Source organism: Colius striatus, chromosome 1 (genome assembly GCF_028858725.1).
Source record: "Colius striatus isolate bColStr4 chromosome 1, bColStr4.1.hap1, whole genome shotgun sequence".
In the NCBI taxonomy this organism is placed as follows: domain Eukaryota; kingdom Metazoa; phylum Chordata; class Aves; order Coliiformes; family Coliidae; genus Colius; species Colius striatus.
Window position 1 is genome coordinate 70,703,273 of NC_084759.1, and position 27,796 is coordinate 70,731,068.

At 42.0% G+C, this 27,796-nt stretch overlaps 1 protein-coding gene across 1 annotated transcript in view; it reads right to left on the minus strand.

Annotated features, from left to right (window-relative positions):
- ZBED1 (zinc finger BED-type containing 1) overlaps positions 1 to 25,957 on the minus strand; it is a 58,934-nt gene extending 32,977 nt beyond the window's left edge. The window contains exon 1 of the mRNA XM_061998523.1: positions 25,879 to 25,957. The gene's annotated coding sequence lies outside the window, so the exon portion shown is untranslated. The remainder of the gene's footprint in view (positions 1 to 25,878) is intronic.
- Between the last annotated feature and the right edge of the window lie 1,839 nt (positions 25,958 to 27,796).

The window sequence follows — 27,796 nt, forward strand, 5'->3', positions numbered from 1 at the left end:
AGCCTTGGGTGAGCTAAATTTACTTCAGCATATTTTAGCAAGCATCTGTCTCAAAGTAGCATATGTTTGGCCTAAAAAACACAATAGCATTCTTAAAATTTAGCATTCAAGGGGATTTTTTAGAAAAACTGCCACTTCACCTGTGAAACTTTCAGTGCAGTAAGATGCCACTTTTTTTTTCCCCTACAATCCTGACTACTAGACACATGCTCTTCCTAAAAGTCTGTGGAGGCTAATGTAATCAGATGTAATTAGAAAGTCAAAGTTGAGGATCTTAACAACAACAGAATCTAATCAAATGCAATCACGACAGCTGTCATCATTGTCACACTATTTACAGTAAGTTCCCTTTCAAATTTTCCACGTCTTTTCACCAACATGAGGGCTGGTCATTTAAGCCATTTTAATAATTTTTTTAACTTGTTGGGGTTTCTTCTTTTTACCAGATCTTGTTGTTTGATAGGATCCACACAGGCCAAGGTTTCTCACGCTGCTCTGAAGCTACAATTGGATTATCACGGCTTTTAGAAACTTGCAGACAATCCAAACAAAACAGAAAAGATAGAACCAGAGTATTCATAGAGTTCCAGTAACTTCAGGAACACCCTACAGAGCCCCAGGGTCTTCCTCATCACAGGGGAAGAAACACACCACCTCCATTTTTTTTTTATGAAAACCATGGGGTGCTCGCATGCATTCAACATGACAGAAGATCCAGAGTGAAAAATTTCTAGACAGTCTCTAAAATGTCAGGTGAAATGTCAGCCAGCACTGTAATAAAAATGAAAACCTAACATAAACCAAGAGTACTCTGATTAGCATGTTGCTTTTTGATGACTGTTACACATTCATCTAAACCACTGGGCTTTACAAATGACAAAGTACTGACAGGGTGAAAACAAATCACTGCAGTTCACTAGGAACTCTTGTAAAAACTCCTTTATGAACAGAATCTTTCTTTGGAAAGGACTTTTGGAATAGGGCTTTTACACATCTCAGAAGAAAACTTGGCATTCATTGGTGTTCCTCTAGGGAGAAGTGAGAGTAAGGAAAAAATGAAGGATTTTTAATTAATGTTGTAAAAAAAAAATTGATAATACAATTTGTGAAATAAACAGATAAAACCATATGATTATAAAAATGGATTGCTTGACAACATATGTCTCTTAGCACTACGGTCTTTTACCAGACTTATTTTATTTTAGTTTATCCTCCATTATGTTCATATTGCAAGCTTTTACAGAAGTTGATCTCTAATTTATTTACTAAAACACCTTTTATTTACTATTTCTCTTTGCAGAAAAATAAGTTTGAAAATTCTTTTCCCTGAAGACTATTAAAGAAAACAGTACTTCTAGAATTACTGAATCTTTAGTTGTTAGAATCAGAAATCACAAGTCATACTAGTCATATAAATCCAGTAACAAGTAAATCTTTATTTCAATGGGTAAAAAAAAAAAAAAGGTCAGAAAGACCAGCTACACTATAAGTCAAAGAACAATATGAAAAACAAAAACAATTCAGCTACTGACTTGCTTAGTCTATCCCAAGTGAAAGCATAATTATCTTCTGTATCCTTATTTCAAATATAATTAGATTCAGGGCCAAAAGAAGAATTTGTCATAGACTCACAGCCAGCTCCTGACAGCCTTCTACTCACTCTGCTCAGACTATATGCCATGCAACTCAGTGCTTGTTCCACTGCCCTTTATGGACGCTCACCATGGTTTTTCAGTTGCTAAATGTAGACCTTTGAAGAGGAAACAGTCTGGAAAACCTTGTCTCCCTCACTGTTCCTTGTGCCTTTCAAGGCAGACAACTTGTTCAACATTTTTTTACTTTCTTGTCAATTATTTTGACTACAGAATTAATATGTAAATTTATGTGGTTGAACCTTCTATAGGTTTTTATTATTACACACACAAATCTGATGGAACGTACTTGGCATAGACACTCAGATGACACTCAGACCCTCAGGTATGCAGACATCATCATGGTGTCCGCATCATTAAGAAACAGCCTTCTGCAGACTCTGGAGATGAGGTAGGATGCCCAGGCCATGGAGATATTGGCCTTTGGTTTTTTAATGTGCCAGATGACGACCTTATCAGCAAGTAGCATTTATGATTGTGACTTTTGTGGGGCTGATATTAAAGCCTTTTGAACCAAAGAGCTCTTTGACAATCATTTTAGTTTGCCAAATCACATGGTGATGTTAGGTCATTATCATTTTCTGCCCCAAGCCAGTTTTGTGATTTTCTCACAATCCATTGGGAGATGCTGCCGTTGACACATCCCAGGTGGAAGGCAGCAGCCACTTGGTTCAGCTGGCGTTTGGAGTTCATTTAGCCACCAAGGAACCACTGACAACGCACCACTGCCCTGCAGTCACAGCTCAAGCATGGTATCTTTCACCCTAGGATTTTTCCTTGGAGCCAAAGGATGGAAACTGAACTAGACAGTGGGAACAGCCTGGCTTTCTAACTGCTGTACTAAGTGCTTTTCAGAGGAGAGTTTTCACTTCTCCTGGCGTTCAGTCTGCTCTATCAGCTTGAGATATTGATTGCCTCGAAACACTTACTTCCATTCTGGTTCAGTTTCAGGAGTTGATAAACTTCACATTTTAAGGAAGCTTAAATTTTCCCGTCAGTGTTGCTAACAGAGGTAGCTGGTGACAAATAATAACGGCAAACTCCCTCCTCTGACGTTAAATTCAGACAACTCAGTCCCTGTTAGTTACCTCAACAGTGCAGTACTGTGACATACTTGCCCAAACTTCTTCCAGATATAATTTGAGAAGGTTTGAACTGATTTCGTCATGACTCATGTATTTGTCTTTGATTAGCTTAAAGAAAAAGGCCTCCAAGCTTCCTATTCAGCTGATAGTGACAGACCTTTCTAGATGGTGACCCAAAGTAATTAAATTAGATACTGGAGGCCTCTCCTGTTGCCATTCAAAAGAGAAAACTCAAGAAAGAGTAGTCATCCTAAACATCAGACTTTATGAATCCCACATAATAGATCCAGTGGAACAATCCCAGGAACACTATCAAGAGATGAAACGAAACTAAACCCTGCAGAGCAAAATTTGTTTTGCAAATGGAGAAAATTAAATTAGCAAAATATATACTTATTCAATTTTTTGATCAATTATTATTACTGCTCTGTACCAAACGGAAGCCTACTAGGGACCAGGGAAACACAAAACCAAGGATGTTCCTGACCAAAGGAATCTGTAGTCAAAGCAGACCACTCACAAGATGTTAAATAAAGGGTGCCCTGTAATTTCTTTTCAGATATCTCACTGAAACGTTCTTGTCTAATTCCTAACACCTGCCAACTTTCATTCAGTCCTTCAGTAAGCTATTTGTCAATGTTGGTACAAGTGTTCACTGTACCGAAACCAATCTTCTTTTTCAACACAGTGCTTTGTGAGACACAATATCAAATGTTTTATTACACTCTAGACATAGTACAATCTCCAGTAATTCTTATTTTCTTTATTTCCTCAGAAAAATGTGACACTATGTGATATGATTTTATCTTTGGAAATTCCAATGCGGGCTGTTCACCATTCTCTTATATTTTAGAAATTCAAAGGTATCCTATACTGATTTTTTAAAGAATTACATCTTTTCTCTTCTACACGTCTCATCTATTTGAAGATTTACTTTTTCTTAGCTAGCTACACTGATGTTTGTCTACAGCTATTCCCCAGCTGATCACAACTTTTCAAAATTCATTGTATAGGATCAGACCATTACTCTGACATGCAGACTATTTGGGCCTAAAGATCATGTCTTTTTTACTTTTTTTAAAAAAATAATTAGATGACTCCACTTCTTTATTCTCTTTGACAGACCCTATAAACATCCTATTTGAATTCTCAATAATTTGGTGCTTATTGCTGTTCTTTTACTGTCTAGTATACTGGAATGCCTGCAGTATTTTGATGGGTATTTTTTGGTATCAGTTTCGTTTGAAGTTCAATGAGACATGCATGACTACTGTCCTTTGCATTTTTTCACAGCTGCACCCACAAAATACTGTGCATTTGCAATATAAAAATAATCCTTTGGTGGAATAATGGCAATCCTGAGTATTACTTCTCTTTAATTCTTGGCTACATTGTGTGAAAATTTTGATCGCTGAAATATTGCATTAGATCACTGAAACAGAAAAATAGTGCACAATATAATGGAAAATATGCAAAGTGAAATCTCAGACTAATCTGAATTGATGCAGATAGCCAACTGCTTCATAGATTCGAGTTCATACATTCTTCATAAAGAAGAGAATGGCAGAATTATGTAGATCTATAATGACACAGATTTCCAAATTATAAGAACAAAAATATGAAATTTTAGTATTTTCCAGATACTAAACTTAATTAAATTAGATTTTTACAGCTACTGCTATACACTTTTAGAGATAAAAATGTTATCAAGTACAAGATGTTGCTAGATAAGAACAGTCATTAACGATATCATAAAACACCCATGATGGGGAGCTTCAGTTGCTGGTACACAGGCTGCCCAAATGAGAGAGTTTGTAGGTGAGGTTTCTGGAGACTGACAATGATTGCTTCATACAGCTAAAAATTGTACAGAACACGGGGAAAAAAAATCACTTCTGTGCATTCAATCCTATGCAGCATCTTGGAGTCAGTTCAGAGCTATGTAGAGCCTGAAGCACTTACAGTTTAAGCTTTTGGAAAATTCTGCTAACTTCTGAAAGATAGCCACATTTTTCTGACATCTGTGTGTGACAGGTATCACTGGTACATGATAGCTGAAGCACATCAGGAGGGCTTCTCGACTGTATCCTGGGCTACCCAAATAGAAGCACTCTCACACTCGCTGGTAGAGCTCTCTGATATGAATCAAAGTTCTGAGAAGTGGCAACAACCAGTAGTAGTCTCATTTCAAAAGCACATTCTCAAACCATACCAAAACACAAATATAGATGCTTTCCATTAATCCCGTGGGGCGGTAGTTAAGTCCTACTGTTAAGAGGTTTCTGATGCTGGTGCGTCGTGGTGCTCCAGTTCCTGACACATTTTATCTTCAGCAAGCAAATTAAGACTTAAAAAAAATGTTGCTTGAAAGTAGGAAACAGATTTTTGAGCACCCTGAAAGTGTGATTTAGCTTTCTGTGCTTTTGGTTTGAAAGAATTTTTGGTTTGTTTTGTGGGGGTTTTTTTCCTAAAATTAACAAGAAAAAAACAAACCACACCTTTGCAACTGAAAAGTATTTCACAGACCTTGAGAAGGACTGCACCAGTTAGGATTTGCCAACTGTAGATAAGTAGAGATGGGGAGCGGAGGGGAAAGGGAAAGAAGGGAAAGTATATTATAGATTATTTTCTGTGAATTCCATGATGGCTGTTACCTCAACACCTATGGTATCACAAAGCTGTCAAGTGTGTCAGTATTTTATATATTCATTGGAAATGGGCCAAATGTGTATCTAAACAAAGCGGCTGAATAGTATTGATTCCCTTATGTCCTAACAGTCTTGCACACTCTTACGGTCCACCCTGAATTTCCATGGCCTCAATGCCTCCTCAAAATAAGCTCTCCCAAGCTGTGCAGTATATTTTTGCCTCCCCAACAGTCATCTCCATGTCTTCTATCCAATTCCCCTGCTCCCAAACTTTAATGTAGCAATGGATACACTACTGTATCAACTCCTCAATGTCTAGTATTAGCTAGCTTGTGGAAATATCCACTGAAAATGTTTCGGTGGATATTTTCAACAGCAATAAGTAAGCTGTCGTTAACAAGAGCAGAAATAAAAGTTAAATATCCTTTGATTATTACCTCTTCATGTTAAAAGCAAACCTTGGCCAGATGTTATAAACCTGGATAAATCTGCTTAAATTGGCATTCTAATACATTTCCAACAAAATGGTGCAGTAGGATATATGTAACACATAAGCATAACAAATTTAGAATATCAATATAAATATAATTAATATAAAATGTATATGCTATATGTTTCTACCTATATTTTTGTACAAATAATTAATACATAAAATGTTCAATCCCCCATAAAATACGGAAACAAAACCCCCAAGTGCTAGCTGTAAAAATGCAGGCAGATAAGTTTACCCAGGAGGTAACTCTGCTTCGGATGGATTAATTTGTTCATGATGCAGTATTATTTTTTATTAACTGTGCAGGAACCCTAACAAATAAAAAAACTGTTCCAAGAGCTGTATTTTCACCGCACAAGCATCATGCTTGTGCAAAAGCAAAAAAAAAAATATCTTGGCAAGCCAGTAAGACACTGACATAAGCCCAAGGCTATTCTTTTCCTACATAAATTCCAGTGTCAAAATGATAGGAAAACCAAAATAATTTTCAAGCTGTTACAGGGTACTGACAACTGTGAAAAATAGAAAGATAACTATGAATATAATTATTCAAGTGTGCCCTGTTAGCTAACAGGGAGATTTTGAAGGGCTAGCACAGAATTTTCTAAGCATATTTTTTCCCGATAAGCAAGGCAGACAGATAATAAACAATTAAGGTGATTTTCTCCTTTGCAAAATAGCTCACAGAGTCAATATTAACCAGGCTGAATCGGTTCCCAGCAGAACGCATGTGGAGGGCAAGCCCTGATGTAGTTTTTAATTCCATTTCTTCAGAACCTCTATTAGATTTTTTTTTGTAGCAATACCTTCTGAACAAATCCACTTGGGATCAAATTGTAATTATCACTTAAGAATTCAGTGGAAAATCTGCAGGACTGAAGGAAGAACATTTGGTCCTTAAATATGTAAAAGAAGACATCATATTTGCAGTATTTTTCCTTTTGTAGCAAGAACGAAAAGATTCCCAAAAGATCACTCGTATGCTGTCACTGGTCTGCAAGCCACTTCAAAAGGTATATGCCTTGGAAGAGAAAGGTGCCCATTGCTGTGATGGCACCTGTTACTGTGACTGCTGCTCTTCCAGGTACATGGCAAAAGAGGGCAGTGGAGCACTGTACATTTCAATAGATTAAACTAATGAGCCCTGCAAATCTTTTATCTGCATTTCTTTGCTGCAAAAATTATTACAATACCTAAAAAAAGCAATCACGTTGTATTAATAATATCCAGTTTAAACAGAACATCTCTTAAGCTTTCTCTGGAAATGGCATTCCTATCCTGGTAAACCTTGTAATTGACTGATTGAAACCTCCTCAAATTGCTTATTACCTTCCAAATCTCCTGTCACAGGAGCTATTGTTATTTTCACTCGCTAATAGAATTCTCCATATTGGTTTCGTTTGCATTACCTCCTTCACATGCACACCAGGGACACTGGCATTCCTGCCTGTGACGCAAGTCTCCAAGTTCAAAAAGGCCAACAGTATTTTAAGTGTCCTCACACAGAACTAGTTTTGTTTCCTTTCCCATGTCACTAATAACAAACTGTGTTGGTTTTTGCCACTGTGCTACAGCCAGCCATTGCTTATGTTGCACGCTTTCTTAATTTTATTGGGCAGTCCTGCCTTCTGAATCCTTCCCAAGTGTTTCTAAACTCATCTGCACCATGTCCATCTCTGTGTTTGTTCATGCAACTTTAAACAGTCAGCAACACCATCTGTTGTTCCCATAGTTAAGAAAAGAGCTTGAAGGTCAAAGATATCTTCAAACATGTCTAGTTCTGCATTTTAATAAAATGAAATCTGAAGTTTGGGTTTGCTTTGCTTTTCAGTTGGAGTCTGGGATGATGTTTCTTTTTGCTGAAAGCAATGGTTACCAATTCTGCATAAGTTGACATGGATAATACGTTATTAAAAATAATGACATGTTATTTAAGAGGAACGGTCACAGCGAAGGACCCTGGCCTCTCTCCCCAACAACCTTCTTTCATCTTGTCAACAACAGCCTCTAGTCTTTCTTTAGTGACAAAGGTTTCCAGTGTCAATAGACTCCTCTGACTGCCCTCGAGATGGCAGCACTCTAACCAGATTTATTAGCAAAGCTCTTACTTTCCCATTATAAGCCAAAGTCTGGTGCTCAAATGTCATTCACTTCAAAATTCTGCATTTTATTTAATGGCTATTACATGTCAGCTCTGTCTCCAGTGCTCTTTTGATGTAAAAAGACAAGGGGATGTGACACAATACCTTTGATATGCCACATCCAACCGAAAGTTTGAATTATTTATAAATGTTTGGCAAATTACATAAAATGATAGTGTAGCTATATGTAACCTGTAACCACTACATTCTCAGATCAAAATGCACTAATCACCAACATCATTATCTTATTCCAGAGCAGTTTCAAGTGTACCACACTGGGTGCTTAGAGTCAGTTTATCAGGCTGGTTCTTCCACAGTCCTGGAAGTACATTCAGGGGAGTGACCTCAGCCTCCTTGACTTCAGTTTCCTCTCCTTTAAAGCAGTGGGGCTAATACCCATCTTTTCTGTTAAAGTGTCTGGACATCATAGTGCTACATAGTTTTTATATTTACAGTGTAGAGGCTAGATATGACTCCTGTTATTACAGGTTTTGTTCTATTTTTACAGTGATATTATACATACTGCTACTATGGTATTCTGCCTCCAGGGTGCTGGGTCCTGAGCAAACACAAACACAGGCTGGTTACAGCCCACCAAATGTTTACATTTGAAAAATAGAAGTGTGAGACCATCCTTTCCACAGCAGTGCACTTAAACTTATGGTAAAATCAATAATTTTCTGTACAAATTGACTAGGCCTTTTCCAGTAGATCTTGCTCTGGGTAAAAAGGCACAAACTGTCTTCAAATATAAATAGAAAAACCTTGCAATAGTGTTAAACGTACGGATGCTACTAGTATTTCCAGAAACATCACAAAAACTCTGAGTGGTTAACTCTCTGAGACAGTGAAGAGCAGCTTTCTTAATGAAATAAATATTTCCTCTGTACTTTTACTTACTCATATAGCAATGTAGTATTTCAACGATGTACTGAATAAGCTGTCTGAAATGAATTAACTATTCCCTTCTCCTTAATTAGTTTCTCATTTCCTGATTTATGTTCCTGTACAGAAACACCATTGTCCACAACGGGTGTCAGGGGGACAGCTGCCCTTTCACTATGGGGTGCAAGGGAGTATCTGCTCCAGCACACCTCCTCTCTTTTCCCTCACTTTCCCTCACTTTCCCTCATCCCACTACCACCTCCAAACTCCCTTCTTCTGGCTTCTCCTTAAGAAGTGATCACAGAGGTGCCCAACTGGCTTAGCCCAAGAGGCTGGTCTGACTTAGAGCTGGAGAAGTTTTGATCAATTTCTTACAGGGGCCACTACTGCAAACCCTCCTCCCTTACCAGAAATAACTCCACGCAAACTCAAACCAGTATGTATGTACATATGCATGGCATCTCTCACTCACAATAACAACTCTTCTTGGTGCAAACATTAATGTAATAGATATCACACAATGTTTCTAAAACCAGAAATATTACGATTAGTAAAAACAAAAACCAAACAACAAAATGTAGGTAAAGAGTAAGACTTGCTTGTTCTTTTAAATTTAAAAAATTGACTTTTTACACATCTAAAAAGCAAAATCAAGCTTTCCTCAGCAAGGTCCATTATTCAAAGGACAAAGTATTCTGGGCCACCAGTGCCATCTGCTACTATTACAGCAAGAGATGGAAAAATGTAGTCACTTTCTGCATTGAAAGCATTTCTTTTCCTATCTCATGATGCTCAAAGGCAATGATAACTTGGCATTTTTCAGACTGTCCTCTATCAGGGCACAAAACCCACTACCTATGTGTTGACAGTGAAACCCAGCAGAGGTTTCCAGCAGAACAGCTCTAGTGGGAGGAGGATGAAGCTGGTAGGTGGCTGTAGGGCTGAATGTTATAATAAAGAAGCATGAAGATACTGTGTCAGAACTGAAATGAAGCAGCAGACACTAGCCAGCTGAGTACAGAAGCAACATCTACACTCTTACAACACTGAAATATTAAGAGAAAAATAAATGGATTTTACAGTTCAAGAATCTATTCTACTCAAAAAATTGTGGTTTAAAGAGAAATGAAGTTCCAGGACTAGGCCAGGTATCACAGGAATATAAGAGAAAGGTTATTCACAGGCTTAAGTCCACCAACCTTAAAAATTATATATAAATTATACCTTAAAAATTGCAAATTAAGAAATGCATCTTAGTACCCAGATTAAAATGATATTTAATAAAATATTAATTAAACACATTGATGGACGCCCACATATCAGGATGTTAAGGCACATCCGTATAAATACAGTATCATGCATTTGAGCTTGTTTTCAAGCCTGCACCAAAGGGTGACTGCCAAATGCCGTAGTCTAGCTCTACACTTCCTCCCCTCGCCAGACACTGGATAGTCCATCAGGGTACACTCTTCCCTCTGTCTTCTTCAAAGTGTCTCTATCTGAGAAATATATTGCAAGGCCTGGCATTCCAAGACTTACCAGGGGTTCTCAAGCTTCCAAAGGATTTCACTGCATCCATCCATCCATCCACTCATGCTATACTACAATTTTTCATTCCAGCTATTAGGAAAGTGTCCTGCAAAACATTTCTCACCCCTCAAAGCACAGCTACCACCAGTACACCCCATCCGGGATGCTGTCTTTCAGTTAGCCCTCTCCTTGCTGAATCTCAAGAAGCTTTTAGCTATTTTTATACAAGAACAACTTGATTTCTCTAATCATCTAAAGGGCCAAACTATACATAATATGTTTAGTTTGCCTAGCTGATATTTACAAAAAAAGCAGCAGCATACCCACAAGCTTTTGCAGGAATGACTCCTTTTTGTTTGTACAGAGGTGCTGCATCTTTCACAGTCTTTCAGGAAATCTGCTGAACCAAAGGCATGCATTACATAGCCATATTTTTCAACCATATACCATGAACATTTTTATCTCGTGAGGTAACAGTTTGCCTTTTAATTTAGCAACATTTTATATAGAACACTCATTATATATTATTAACAAATATTTTTAAGATCTGTATGTCACATCAATCATTGCCAAATCAGCTTAAAAAAACAAAGGGTGCATGGGCTGAAAAGTGACAAAGGTGGCTGGATGTCATCGTAGCTACATCATCTACTTGTCTGCTACTGTCCACAGCCTAAAGAAGGACTTCAACTATTTATTAATGCATATATGTATCCACCAAACCAAAGCCTTTGCTAACAGAAATTGGCACCATTCCACTGAAGTCAGCTGAATGTTTACAACAAATGAACAGCTCCTCCACAGCAAGCAAAATTTTGCCTTCCTTTATGTATCATCCCACATGCCCATAGGATTTTGCCTACATGACTAAAAGAGAATGACTCACAATAGCAACTGCAGCAGTGTCTTCCAAGACTGCCCCAACCTCCTCTGTTGTGCTCTACCTTCCATCCGACGTTATTTGTGAAGCCAAAAGTCAGAAAATAAACCCTTGGCTGATAATAAAGGTAATAATATTTCTTAATACTGTCACACAATTGTCCATGGAATCCACAACACCTCCAATATACAGAGGCAAATGAATTTTATATCCATGCCCTGTTCCCGGACAGAAACAGTCAAATACTTAACTCCTAAAGACAGTAGGTTCCTAAAGCTCTGGAATAAATACATTAGATGTACCTTCTATATCCAGTTAATTCACCCGAGTGCTCTCTAAAATTGTAAAAAGGAAAACATATGAATTTAATACACAATACTGGATCTTGCTGCTTCATAAATAATTTAGTTTTAGAACTAAGAGAGCTTTCATAAACGCTCCTAAAAATTCAAGTTTTCTCTTCTACCTTTAATTTAAAATCTCTCCAGGCTTACAAACCCACATGAGAGAAAAAAATTAAAGTCATCTCAGAAATCTCAAAAATGGCATTTTATGCACTCAAACAGCCTGGGTTTTGGTTTTTTCTAGGCTGAAAATGTTTTTCATCGTGATTTGACACATTTTCAAATAAAAAAAATCAACTGAGGTATACAAATGTGGCTTTCCATGAGTTTAATAAGGGAGGTGACAGTGAGTCTGTGTACTAATATGAGAGAACTGAAGTTTGAAACCCTGACAACAGATGCACTGCAGCTCTCGCTTCTTTTGGATTTGCACTGAAAATAATTACTCTTGCTAGCTTAGTCTTGTAATTTAGGAATGAATTGGGGTGTATAACAAAATGTCTGAATAAAGTGGTATCACTATCACCTGTGAAACTTCCCTGCCCTCACCAGCACCTGCCCACTGTCCCACACATCTGGGAGGTGTCACAGCACAACTCCCACTTCTGAAAAGCCTTTTGCTACCTGGGGAAAAAAAATACCTACAGTGGCCTTTTGCATTAAGTGCCTTTTTCTCCAATTAGTATCCTGTTCTCCACCTAAATATAAACTGTGAGATGGCAGGCTTGATGCTGAAGCATGCAATTCCCATGCAGTTATTTTTCTCTTCAAAGCAGTTCATCTTCAAGCCAGGCAGTACCTGAAAATCCTACTGGACCAACTACCTGTATGGACATTATAGTTAACATAACAGGCTTTGTAGAGTTGAAGACAAAGATAAAAATTGGACAACATTATGGAAAATATTACACTGCACAAGAGCACATCAAGCATGATTATACTATAGTCAGAGGAAGGTAACTGAATTAATTTTCATTTCCTAGAAACATGCCAGAGTCCCCACAGAGGTGTAAGAATTAAACGGGCTGTAAGTACATTGTGATTTTTGTCTTCAACCTTCAAGCTACTATTATCTGTGATGGATTCATTCTTCATGCACATATAAGAATCTCAAGAGTAGATAGTTCATAAGATCATAGAATTCTAGGATTGGCAGTTGGAAGGGACCTCAAGAGGTCTATATAGTCCACTCTACTGCTGAAGGCATGGCCAGCTTTGAGGTCTGCCCAGGTTGCTTGACAGGTCTTGAAAACATTCAAGGATGGAGACTACATAACTTCTCTGGGCAACCTGCCTAACTGTACACATAGGGAAAAAGGTTTTCCTTACATCCAGTCCAAACCTTTCCTCCTTTAGTTTATGACCACTGTCTCTCATCCTTTCCCACTGCACCATTGTACTTGCTTCCTGAAGTCACATGTTTGTTCTCTAGCAGGGGTTAACAGCACTCACAGGAATTTACAGGGATACTGAGATATGTAGAGTGAAGATGTTAAGGAAGGATGTAAAGATGGTTAGGAAGGTCTTTCTTTGTCTCATTTCACATATTGGAGTGCTTAGACTCCTGCAAATGTTACAGTCTTTTGTGCCAGAATCTTCAAATTGAGGTGAACACACAGGCAGCAGTGGCCTGCAGGCAGAGTTTGATAGGTGCAGTAATGTGCCATCTCTTTGCTTCATTGCATCAATGAATAAATGTATATTCCTTAGCTCAACTCACATCACAGTTCAATTATGCTATTCTCTTGGTCTAGGCTTAGCCCTAAGCATCACCACCAGTGAGGCAGCTCCCTCATTCATTTCCCCCCACTCCCATCCTCCCACCTGAAGGATGAGAAGGAAAACCAGAAGAAAAAAGGTGAGATCTTCTGGGCTGAGATAAGGAGAGTTTAACAGAACATAAAGAGAGAAAAAAATAATAATATCACCACCCACAACCCAATGCCCAGCTGAACTCAGGACATTATACACCCCTTACTCTATATCATCTGTCATGCTGAGATCCTACACTTTCCAATTAATCACCACTTTAACTGTCTTTTATATATGTATGCATATATACATATATATATATATACATATACACACCCCCACAAAAATATCATTTGCTTTGTCTATAGGCCATCCCTCTAACATGTCTGTTGAGTTCATTTAATCCATGACTTTGGGGCTCCATCTATCACAACAGCCTTTCTGGGCAGAAGAGATAATGTACCGTTTTTGATTGTTGCATGCTGCATCCAGAGCTCACAGTTAGTGCATTTGATGCAGCCCTTGCTCATAGTCTGAGGGTTGAAAACGTCCATCTTGGGGAAGTTGCAGGACATCAGCTGCTGAAGCCAGTTCAAGTTTCACCACCACTGCACTTAGCTCAGTTTCATCAAAGTCCACCCTTCAATGACTTGGGTGATTCTTATTCTAATAACACTGATATGGCACACAGCAACTGTAGCAGTGATGGCATACAACTGCAGGGTTATTTGGCAATTAAAATCATACCATTTAACTCACTGGCTATTCTCACCCAAAATCAAATCCCTTTGAGAAACAGATTGTCCGCATTATCCACTAAATGCACCCAGGTCTTTGAAAAAAAGCAATTGTGTGGATGGCTTTGCCTTTGCCCAAAGCAGAACTAATCCAGACCATCTTCACTAGCAAGTTCTTAATGTACACTATGGGAACTTTTATCTCCTTCTACAGTACATGGAAGTTTGGATTGGGCAGGGCCAGCTCAATTGCTAGATCCTCTGGTGTTAACTAACAAGGTGGTTTTTGCTAAATATGTATACCAGTGTTTGAAGGTCTCACCCCTCATTGCTCTCAGTGTAGTTTTTAGCAGTCCCTTGCACGGTTTGACGTTCCCAGAGGCTGATGTCTGATAGGGGATGAGATTCACCTACTCAACACCATGCTCTTTGGCCCAGGAGTCTATAAGGTTGTTTTGGAAATGAGTCCTGTTGTCTGACTCAATCCTTTCTGGGATGTTATGTTGACATAAGATTTCTTTTCTGAGGATCAGAATAGTGTCCTGGGTGGTTGCATGGGGCAGAGAATATCTCCAGCCATCCAGTGGTTGCTTTCACCATTGTAAGCACATGGCACTTGTCTTGGTGCATTTATGGCAGAGTGATATAGTCAATCTGACAGGCTTCCCCATATTTATAATTCAGCCATTGTCTTTCACACTACAGAGGCTTCAACCACTTGGCTAGTTTGATTGCAGCACACCTCACATTCATGGATAACCTGTGTGATAGCATTCAAGGCCAAGTCCACACTTCGATCACAAGCCCATCTGTATGTTCTGTCTCTTCCTTGGTGGCTTGAGGTGTCATGGGACCACTGAGCATCTTTACATTGCCAGTCCAGGTCCACCTGAGGTACTTAAATCTTGGCAGCGTGGTACACCTCCTCGTTGTGCTGATGTTCTTCAGTGGCCTGACTCCTGGGTACATAAACATCTACATTACATACTTTTACAAACAGCTTCTCTACCTGGGCAGCAATATCTTGCTATAATGTGGCAGCCCAGATGAGTTTATCTCAGCAACGTCCATTGCTCTGCTTCCACTGCTGCAACCAACTCCACAGGGCATTTGCCCCCATCCATGAGTCAATATTGAGATAGAGCAATGTCTAAAGCCAGTTGGATAGCTTCCATTTCCACCGGCTGAGTTGACTTAGCTTTTCCTTCAGTAGTTTCAGTGACTTGTATAGGACTCCATACAGCAACCTTCTGCCTCCAATGCTTTCCCAACAACAGACCCATCAGTAAACAGGTCACATTGCCTCTCCTTTACTGCTGGTTTATTATACAGTGGACCCTCTTCAGCACACATTACCTCCTCTGATGATGATATTCCCAAACCTCCAAAATCCCTGTCTGACTGGGAACTTGAGCCCACTGTGTGATCAATGTGACCCACTTAATCCATGTAGCATCAGTTGCATCATGTGTGGAGGAGACTCTTCTCTTGAAAATCCCAGCACTGGCAGCTCAGGCGCTAAGAGCTGCATTTCAGTACCAACCATTTCTGAGACATCTCAAACCCATTCATATGCTGCCAGTATCTCCTTCTCAGTTGGAGTATAGCAGGCCTTTGATCCTCTGTATCCCCAAATCTAAAACCCTAAGGGATTGCCTTGTGTCTCCCCAGCTGCTTTTTGCCAGAGGCTCCAGGTAGGGCCACTCTCCCTGTCTGTGCTGTAGTGAACATTTTTGCCCTTGTCCTTCCTGTACTGTCCCGAAGGCTACTGTCTGAAGGATCTCTTGTTTAGTTTGTTCAAAGGCTTGTCATTGCTCAGAGTCCCATTTGAAACCATTCTTCTTCTAGGTTATTTGATAGAGAGGGTTTAAAATTAGACTGTAGTATGGGATATGCATCCTCTAAAAACCCACAGTGCCTAAGAAAGCTTGTGTTTGCCAGTCAGTGGAGCAATAGCTGAAATGTTGTTGATCACATCCATTGGGATCTGATGATACCTGTCTTGCTATTTTATTCCTAAAAAATGGATCTCCTGTGCAGGCCCTCTGACTTTACTTTGTTTCAGAGCCTCACTTTGTTCCAGTGCAGCTGGATCAGTCTATGACAAATGGTGGGGCTGTGTTTCCACTCCTGGGGCAGGCAATTCTAAATGTACTTCACTCCCCTCCAAGTGAAAGCAAACTGAGGCTTGCACTCTGCTGCCAAAGGGATCGAGAAGAATGTGTTGGAGATGTTGATGGTAGCATACGATTTAGCTGCGTTGGACTCCAGTTCATATTGGATTTCCAGCATGTCCGGCACGGCAGTGCTCAGTGGCAGCTTGACTTCATTCAGGCCACGATAGTCCATTGTCAGTATCCACTCTCCACTAGACTTTTGCACTGGCCATATGGGACTGTTAAAGGGTGAGCAAGTCCTGCTGATCACCCCTTAGCTCTTCAGTCAATGAATCAGCTCATGGATAAGAATCAGGGAGTCTTGGTTTGTGCAATATCACCACTGGTGCATCATTGCAATAGCAGCTGTTATTATTGAATCCTCATCAACCTCACAGCATAAGGGTCTTCTGAAAGACCTGGCACGGTAGACAGCTGTTCAGTTTCCTTTGTCTCCAAGACAGCTACACCAAAGGCCCATCAATATCTTTTTGAGTCCTTGAAATACTCTTTCCTGAGGAAGACTGTGCTAAGGACGCACAGGGCCTCCAGGCAAGTCACAATGGGGTTTTTATGCCACTCATTCCTCATTAGAGTCATCTGAGCTTTCCACACAGCTGTTGTGATTCTCCTGTCACTTCAGAAATACAGATTAATCCTGTCCCTTTACAGCTTGATGGCATCAGGGTACATTGTGTACCAGTATCCTCTAGAGCCTTGTACTCCTGTGGGTCTGATGCGCCAGGCCATCGGATCCACACAATCCAATAAACCCAGTTGTCCCTTTCCTCCATCTGGCTGGAGGCAGGGCCACTCTAGTACCAGTCACAGCATTCATCAGTCACTTTTTGTAAACACGAACCAGAAGTCCCTGTAAGAGGATCAGCCTACCTACACTCTCTGGGGAATTGCCTGCTGGAAACTAGAATGGTACTTTTTCCAGGAAAAAAAATCCCCTTTTGTGCTTGTTTTTCCTTGCAACTCATATATCCCATGCCTCTAGGGTTTAGGAAGGTTTTCCATCCCACTCCCTCACATCCTCTACATAGTCATGAAAGTAAAACTACAGGGCACCCTGTGGCATATACCTTACACACCCTCTTTCTTGATCAGAGGAATTCTTACTTCTAATAGGTGAGATATGGGCCTGTACAGGTGGGAGGCAGGAATTATCCTTGAATCGCTGCACCTCTCATGACAGTTTCTTGGCTAGAATGTCAAGCACTTTCTCCACTGATGAGACACAGGCCCACAGGGAAGAAGAAGATTTCCTTCATATTTCCAGAGTTTGCCAGCCAATTCATCCATTATTTGTCCCTCTCCTTTCCAGTATACTATTGCCAATGAGCTGGCATACGACAGTGGTCCACTTTTGTAGGTCACACACCACGTGAGGGGTGTGCATTGGACTTGACCTGGATCTGTGGGTAATTGCACATTATCTGGATCATTATAAATCGCCTCAAGCATGGCTAATTCCCTCAGGTACTGGATACCTCTCTCCATGGTGATCCATTTGCCTGAATGGTATGTAACATCTTCCTTAAAGAGGTACCTTTCCCTCACTGGTACCTCCAGCAACTGAGTGCTTATGTCTTTTTTTTTTCTAATCACCTTACCAATGGCTCTGTCCCTGGACAGAGAGCCCAGCAGCTTGGCTTCCTGATCCTCTAATTCCAAATTGCTGGCCCCATGATCCCAGCAACAGAGCAGCCAAGTGACAGTGTGCTTCTCTGGATGACAGAAATCCTTTCACATACCTCACAGCTCCCTCAGGGAGAGTGATTGGGTGGTTATCTCTGGTTCTGGTTCTGCCTCTTCCTCCTCTTCTCATGATGATTCTGGTTCACCTTCATCCCTCACTAAGCAATCTGATTTTTTTGTGTATTTCTTCTTCTGATACTGGGCCAACTGACACTGGCACAGGTTGGTTCTCTGAGCTGCAATGCCAGTTGCTGGGGTCTGAGTAGCCATGTGGAATGTTGTTGGGGTTTAGCATAGCTGCAGTGTTCATCACAAGGGCTGGAGTGCCCACAGTACCTGTCAGTCTGTTTTCCTTCCCTCCTCCCTGACAATACTGTTCAATATCAAGCAGTGTTTGGTAGATATTGGCCAGGGCCCAGCATAGTGCAGCAAGTTGTGCCTCCTTGAAACAGCCACAGCATTTTTCTTTCAAATATTCTGTCACTTCATCAGGATTGTGTGGCTGTTCAGCAATAAAGTTCCAAACTGCTGGAGGCGAGAAGTTCTCTAGATACTTGCCCATGTTCTCCCACGTGCCATACCACCATGACTACCCAGCCCTGGGGCAGATCTCTGACTGGCACTCTTAAAAAAATTTTTGGTAACCCTAAACAAGACCTGAAATACACTCAGGAGACAAAGCCATAAGAGCATGCTGGTTTGACCACCCCAAGGATATTAAAAATTCTCAACAGCCACTGTAGTTAGCCTGAAGGAGAAAGGGGAATTAAAACTGCATAAGAAAGCATCTCCCCACTATTCCCCATAGATCATCTGTGATGACTAACAAACTCCGAGAGAAGGCACTCAGTGTATGGGCATGGCAACAGTGCCACATACAAATATCAGCTTAAACTCATGACAAGTCATGTATCCTAAGTTGACATTACCCAATCCAGCAAAATTATAGTCCCGATTCTTCTCCCAGAGGTGATAAACGTCATAGGGAATATATAGCGCATGTAAGAATTCATATAACACCACCATGTGAACAAATAAATCAACATTGTAAACAGTAACTTTTTAACTAATATAACAAATGGATATAACAAATTTATTTTAACATGCTCTGGTCAGATCTGTCATTATCTTGAAGTCTTCAAGCCCCATGTGCCAAAAAGGTTTAGCTGACAACTAAGCATCATGCAGCCACTCGCTCACTCCTGCTCGCTCCAGGTGGGATTGGAAGGAGAACCAGAAGTAAAAGGTAAAAGATGAGATAAAGATAGTTCAGTAGGACAACACAAGCAGAGAAGAAATAATAACAATAATACTCATAAAAGAATACATGAAGTGAATGATGCACAATGCAATTGTCCACCACTCTGATGCCCAACCCACAACCTCTCTTGCTCCCACCGTCATTGACAGCTCCTCCAGTTATATACTGAACATAACATCATATGATATGGAATATTCCCTTGGCTAGGTCAGGTCAGATATCTTGGCTGTGTGTCCTCCTAGCTTCTTGTGAAAATTAACCCAATCCCAACTGAACCCAGAAGAGCTATGCCAGTCACTAGAAACATATAGTTACAATTGTCTCTCTATGAGCTCACGTCTTCCTTCTGTCTTCACCGATACAACACTTCATTAAAGTCCCACTTAGTTGTAGTCCCTATTAAGCCTGTCAGAATAGTACCACAGTAGAAAAAAAACCCCAATATATTAGAACGGAGTTTGACTGTAAACTTAAGTCCATTTATATATACATATCTCTGAAGGGTGGTGATAAGAGTATGTTCGTAAGCATATTAATTGAAAGATTTATATAAGAAACACGTCCTGCAAATTAGCTATCTATATCACATTCTATTTTGCACGAAAACCACAATTTAATGAAGACTTTGTTTAATTTTTGCTGTTTGCAGTTTTTTGGGTATTCATTTAATAGCGTTTACAGCACGTGCAACTCACCACTGAAATGGATACTGAAGAGCGAAGAAAACTGTCTTCATGTGTCTAGGTTTAACCCCATATGCAATAAATATGTAAGAGGCTTTTCACACAAAAGGGTTTTTTTTACATACATTCCCCTGTACACACAAACCTGAGTGTTCTTTCAGGCAGACTTTATACACAACACCATAATACCCAAAATGCATTGTTAACATGTAACCGGTTTCACTGTACCTAAGTTTTAGCACTCATAACTTCAAGGGTTCTTTTGCTTTCTTTGCACTTAAAGACGCAAGTACAAAAGATGTATTACATGAAAGATTTGTAGTTTTGTAAGAAAGTGTTGGTTTTATCCAAAATATTACAATTTTGCTGTCTTCTGAGATGCTCTTCTCTCACGTATGTTTCTTGGTCATAATAGGTGAATTATCTAACAGGCTTTCTTCCCTAGTATGAGGGTTTTGCCTTTTTGAGATCAGTAGAAAAAACAAGACACAAACCTATTTGTTGTTGATTTTTTTCTTCTAGCCCATAAAGTCCAAACTACTTTTTTCCTTCAAAGCGAATAGAGTGTTACCATTTCCTTTATCATTTATAATTTCGGTGTACAATGTCACTCGTGTTTGATCACAAAGTCCTCATGTTTTCATCTGCAACACTATCTGGTTTTAAACCAAATGCATTTTAAAATAAAAGCAATAACAGAGATGGGTTTCAGGGGTAAAGGAGTAAAATCACCCATGTAAAGATTCTCAGCTCAGTCTAGAGATGCCTTCTCATTCATCACATAGACTGTACATGTGTATGTGCACATAGATACATGTGTATACATGTGTGAGTATATATATGTACATACTTTCTGTATTTATGTACTTTCTGTAAAGAGAAGTGACAATTTTTGTCCTGTGAGCTTTGCATTTTACTACATACTAGCTGCACTTTTAAAAATTCAAATGCTCTCGAGTCCTTTTTTCCATCTTGATGTAACATTCTTCCTTCTTTCTCTTCCCGTTACTTTCTCTTTTTGAATCAAGCACAATATTTTTTTTCTCAAATCCTTTTTCTCAAACACAATCTACATTCATAATATGTTCTGTGAAGAAACTCTGAATGTCACCTTATTAGTATCCTTCACATATGATGTAATTTAATGGTGACTCGTGAAAACACCAGCCTTTTGTATTCCAAAGTAGTATATCATAAGGATGTGATTCTCAACAGCAACCTGCATCATGAGCCCCTCCAAGCTGAAGCTCAAATTTCCTCATTAGGGTAAAATTTTGAGAGCTATCAGTGTGCCTCTAACAAGAGCAGGTGCTGCAGCGCAACTCTATGAACCACATTAGCTATGCATATTAAAAGCAGCACGCTAAAACAAAAAACACAAAAAAAGGCTATCTTAAAGGATATTTACTTGAAAAAACTTAGCTTAATATGGAACAACAAATAAGCAAGTGTGTGCTGTTTTCCAATAAACTCATCATTTTGTCAGCTCTCTTCAGGAAAATCAATTCATGCAGTTTGAGTACAGACCGCGTTATGCACTAGTCACAGTTCGGAGGACGGCCGCTTAGAAGGAAAAGGAGAAAACACTCATACATCAAAGAAAAACTCAGGGAAGAAAAGTCATCTGTGGAGGAATGGCAGTGGAACTTTTCCCTACATTTAATGTCCAATTCCAGCCCTGAATTGGACATTAGTGCCATGCAGAAGAGAGGCAGGGAAGGAACATGCCAGGCTAGCGTCTGATGGCACTTACCTACCCAACGTGTGTGCAGAGCCTGCTCTTGAGGTGAAGGGCAAATACTCTTGTTCTTTATAACTTCATTACAATGCCACCAGAGTTTGTATTAACATGATCAATCCAAGATTGTTATTCCAGCACGGACAGAAGAAAAGTTATGGCCTGGTCATGCTGCAGTTTTAATACACTCCTTATGGTGACACTGTATTCGCTAACACTGCCCCAAAATTTGTCATTTCAAGGGCCCTGTCGGTTTCATGCATTATAATCATACAATTAATGCCCTCAACTCCATCTCCAAGCTATTTATAAACATATATGTTATACCGAGGGGTTGTCATATTGCCAGTAATCAAAGGGTCACAGATTTTAAGGCCACACGGAATGACTACAAAATTGTCATTGTCTGACCTCTTCCACAAAACAGACAATAGAAAACCACTCCTACATTGAGCCCTCCACTAAATGGGGCCCGAGCTGCACAGGGCAGATCTACACATCCAGCCTGATGGCAACCTGAAGGTCTCTCTACTTTGCACTCACCTGGACGGAAGAAAGTACAGCTGAGCCCTCATATGACACAAGGAAATGTCAAGGATGCAGTACTGGCCATCTTTTGACCTTGGCTAACCTTCTATCTCTGCAGAGACTCTCCTACACTGGAATGATCTTCAATGCTCATTTTAAGCCTGTTTTAGGGAAATGGTATAAGATGCACAGACGACATACCATGAAGATGGTGACTATTACTAACCCATTTTGTGATGAAGAAACTAGAAAATAAGCACACTTGTGACATTTGTTGTCCAGTTACGTTTATGTGCCACTTCCAGAAAATATTTAACAAATCTTCAGTGAATTTGCCTGAATAGGGATTGAGCAAAGAATGACTTATTCAGAAACATATTCCATGTTCAAGTCAGATGCGACAGGGTTCCTGGGACCATGCCATAGCATGCTGCCTTGCAGTAGGAATTAATCCATAAAATTCATTACACCTCTCCTGATGAAACAGTGGTAACTTTTCCACAGTCTTTTTCCACACAAAAAGGCAAAGCTTTAAAATATCCTTTAACACAATGTTTGAATAGCCTATTAAATTGCTTTTGAACTAATAACACACTTTCAGACTATGACATTACCAGTTTTTGCAAGACAGTAAAGACTTTCTTGGTTTAAATAGGAACATGGTAACAAGTTGTCTTTGCCTCGAAAAAGGTACTACTTAAGATGTTACAACACATTTTATGGCAAAAAGTACTGACAGGTCATCTGTATGTACCTGATGCTTTTATACTCTGTATCTAAGTCACGGATGATATTTCGGATATCACCTTTGAAACACTACCATTGAGAGAGAGCAAGATGGTAAGAATTGTTGAGTTGGGGCAGGAGCAACTAGTAACATGAACTAAAAATAAAATCATCACCAAACATCCAAATAAGCAGGTAAATAAATATAAAAATAAGGTTTGTAAGCACTCCACTGTAACTAATTTGCCCTTGTTTACTGTTTTAGTAGCTCTTTCAGGATCAGGTGTTTCCAATACACATGTAAGTCTGTCACTATTTTTCTGACTCCACCAAAATCAACTGCAAAATTCTACACCGACCTCATCAAGGCCAGAACTTCTTCAGGCATTGCAGCAATAGGAATGGTGGTTTTCACATCTTTAGGGTTTTGCCTTTGATAAAACATACAATAATGAACATACATAGTATCGATCCAAAGCCAATGAATCTGTGACTTAACTGTAAATTAAACACAATATTGCTAATCATTGCTCCAAGTATTTTTCAGTTACACTAGGCTGGAAATTACCCATCAGTGTTGATACAAGAGCGTATATGCATATTTACATATAAACTCATGTGTATTTACCTTACATAGAACAAAAGCTGTAGAAAAAAACCTGTTTTCTACATCTTGTCTCCTAGAAACTATATGCTTAAAATAATAATGAGACAGCTGGAAACAGTAATGATCAGACAACGACTGATTGGACTGGTTCACAGTTTCTGCAAATATTAAGCTGATTAACATTAGTTTTGATGAGTACTATAAAATACTCTTGGTCATATCAACACTTCAGGCATTTAATCTCACACAAACACACACATATGTATCTGTCGATACTTAAAGTTTCATTAAAACCATTTTGATTTGTCACATTCCATCCAGTTCTGTAACTTACAGTTTGAAATACTGGTTTACTGTGCAATAATAAGCACTAAATGGCAAAGCCTCTGTAACCGTATTGCCTGCTAGCTCCTGCCAGCAAGGAGAGGGGCAGAAGGTGCACACTGCTGCTAATTCCGAAGGGAACATGTGACACAACCTGACATATCAAAGCGTGAAGAGGTTTTTGACACTTGAGGAAGTGTACTGACTGGTGAGACTGGAAAAAAAAAAGGAAATGAAGAAGAGGACTTGGGGGTTATTTTATTTCTACATAAGCACACGCAAAAGGAAAACAGAGCTATGGCCATTTTAACTGCCTTTAAGAGCTTTACCCCTCCTCCTCCCTTCTTCCTTTGCTGTTCAGAGCTGTTGAGTAACAGACATTTCACAGTGTGCATAGGGGAAGTAAACAAATGCATTGCTACTGTAGTTGCAGGGCAAGGAAACATTGATGTCACTGCTGTTATAATCACATTAGTAGGGTGCGTTAACAGTAATGTCATGTTTGATCAACGAGTCGGGTCAAAAGCCCTTTGAAATACAATCTGAACAGAAGCACAAACCAAAATGGCACAAGAATCGACTTCGTAACAGTTTCCTTCCAAACACAGACCCCTGTTGCAATGGTGAGCTTTTGGTCACCAAGACTCAATGTCAAATCATTCTGAATCACATGATTTACACTTCAGACATGGCCAGGTCCCCATTCTTCCCTTTAAACCCGACTGTTATTTTTCCTCGTGTTCCCCATTGTGTACACGCACCCGCACCCTGCGGCATCTGAATCCATTCCCGCCAGATATAAGGCACACAAGCTAGAGTTTGATCCACTTCATGAAAGCTTGTCTGTCAAGGACAGAAACACTTCCAGACCAAGTATTTAGGGCCAGGTTTTTTTTTTTTCTCCCAGTAGGTTTTTTTTTTCACTTTTAAACACAATGTATGTTGCTGTCTCTCCACTTTGTCACACAGCATTCAATACAACCAAAAGATAAGAGCAGAAATAGCCAATGACAAATACTTTCAGGTGGGAAATCGTTTGGGCAGGATATGTCGTCCCCTGTAGTGTCCCAGTGCGCTCAGCATGTAGATGTTCTTCAGCTTCGTACTTTTTAATCAACATTTTCTGACATTGCCTGCCTCAAGCATGTGTGTAACCCTTCAGCATTAACCATTTCGCAGAGATTAACACATAGCAAATGCAGTGTGGGTGAGAGCAGACAAGGACCGCTGCCATCCAGAACTTCCCATGCATATTTTTTTATCATCTCCTCCCAGCTCCTTCAACCAACCTGCCCCTGGGAAGGAGAAACTCATCCCACTCTGCATCCCTTTCCCGAAGTCTGCCCGCCGGATACTCGACATCTTCCCCCTTCATTTTCTGTTACTTCTCCGATTTCCCCCCCCCGCCAACTGATAAAGCATTGGCTTCCCTCGCCTCGCCTCACATCCCCTGGGCTCACCTTTTCGGTCTGCCTGGCGGCGCAGCCACCGCCTGCATACCAATGTGGGGCCGCAAAGGCAGAGCGGCGGAGCCCGCCGCTCCGGCCCCGGCCCCGGCTCCGGCCCCGGCCCCGGCTCTGGTCCTGGCCCCTGCCTCGGCCCCGGCCCGGCGGTTCCCGCGGGCGCGCTGCGCTACCTTTCGCGCGTTGTCACCCCGATAAATGCGAAGCTGAGGGGGAAAGGGGGCCGGGCAGGATTGACCCGGGCGGCAGGACGGGTCCTGGTGGCCCCTGGGGACACACGTGCACGTGCGCAGCTGGCACTCGGGCACGCACATCCACCGGGGTCTGTGTATGTGGTGAGCGTGTGTGTATGTGCGCGGAGCGGAGCGCCTTGTGCCACATCCGTGTTTGCGTGTATGAAAGTGTGTGTGTGAGAGTGTGCGTGTGTGTGAGAGGTGTGTGTGCGTGCGAAGGGAGCGGAGGGGAAAGCGGCCGGAGAGAGGGAGGGAGGCAGCCCCACCGCACCCGCGCATTCCCCGCGCCACGGAAAGCGGAGACTCACCGGGTCACCCTGGTCTCTGAAGGTCAAGCTCAGATTGGTTTCTTGATTGCAGTTCTCCTGCGGGCTCTTTCGGCTCGGCTCTTCCCTCCTTTTTTTTTTTCTCTTTTTTTTTCTTTCCTTTTTTTTTTCCTTTTTTCTTTTTTTTCCCCCCTTCCCTTCCCCCTTCACCGCTCCGGCCGCGGTGGAGGCTGCCGCTGCCGCTCCCGGCCCCGCGGGGTGAATCCCGGCTCCTAAGCCCTGGCCCCGCGGCGCCGCTCAGATCCCATGGTCGCAATCCACATCGCGGCAGATGTACCACAGAATCACGTAGAGGATCAGCAGGATGGCGAAGATGAACAAAGCCACCAGGATAGCCTTGGTCACCGGAGAGATGAGGGACTGCATGTCACCCGCGGGCCACCGCCGAGGACAGACAGACGACTCGGCAACTACACGGGGGCAGCGAAGGCGGACGGATCCCACGGCCCCGCCGCCGCCCCAGCCGCCAGCGACCCGGCGGGCAAGGGCGGCTGGCGCCGAGCCGGAGCCGGTGGCGGTGCCGGAGCGCCGGGGGCCGCCTCACTCAGCGCCCCCGCTGCGGCGCTCGGGCGGGAGCGGCGGCTGCCCGGCAGGCGGGACGGGGCGGCGCGCACGGAGCCCTCGGCGCCGCGGGGCTCCCGGCCATGGGCTCCGCGGCCCCAGCCGCGGCTTCACGCCCGCCCTGCGGCGGCGGAGGCGGGCCGGGCGCCGGCAAACTTAGGCGCGGGGGCGGCCCATGCGAGGGGACAGGTGTCAAGCGCCCGGCTGCCCTGCAGGTCTCCGACGAAAGCCATCCACGGCGAGGGTGAAAGTTGCGGGTGGGACGCGGTGGGCGCCGCCACCCCCAGCCCCGGCGGGGAGCGGGCAGGGGGAGCCGCCGGCAGCGCGGGCAGCCCGGCCGCCGCAGACTGGGACCGCGCCGGCCGCCGTGTTCCGCCCAGACGAGGTTTTCCCTCCCCTCTTCGCCGCTCGCCCCCACCTCCCTCCTCCTCCCCCGCCGCCGCCTCCTGCGCTCCCGCCCGCCGCCGCGCCGCGGGGAAGCCCCGCCGCCCGGTGCGTGCAGCGCCTGCAGCTGTATAGTGGTGCGAGGCACCGGGACTGGCTCTCCCCGTCCACAATTGGCACCTCCGCCATCCTCACTGCCCACTGGAGACTCGGTGCTGAGGAGAACGGGTGAGCCTCGGCCCTGTTTCTGAAGCGGAAAGGTCACCCCTTCCCAAACCCGATAAGGCTCTGTGGCCTTTGACGTGCACCAAAGGCACTGCAGAACTGCGCAAAAACAGGACAGGATGATGGAATCCAGATGAAAGACCATCACCCACCCCCAACAGCAGATGCAGTGCAGCTTTCAATTCACCCCAGAGCTCTGTAGCACCAGAGATGCCCATAAGCATCACATCACTGCACGTCAGCTTTGGCACTTGCCACTTGAAGTGTCTCCCAATACTTGCATACCAGCCTGGGACAGCAGGCCAGGGCCAGACTCCTTGGCCAAGAAACAAGGTGCCCCCAGGCCATCCCTATGCTGAGAGGCAACCAGAGATGCAGACACTCATGCCTCCGGTCATCCATGCCGGTGCCTGGCAAGAGCACACTCTGTGGCACATAGGCTGCTGTAGCAGCTTCTGGTGCAATTCGAGGAGCTGTCACCTTAGATCTCAAGTGGGCACAGAACTGGATGCCTCTTCACAGAAGGTGCTTACTGGATTTTGATTCCCAGTGCAACCATATTGAAAACACAGAAACCCTGAAGAAAGTCATGGAATCATGTCAGAGCTGAAAAAAACCTTGAGGCATCATCCTCTCAAGAAGGATAAGAGCAACTTTATCAAGAGGGAGAAAGAAAGATTAAAACTCCAATACATATAATCTGGATAAATGAAGTTTGAGAGAAAGAAGG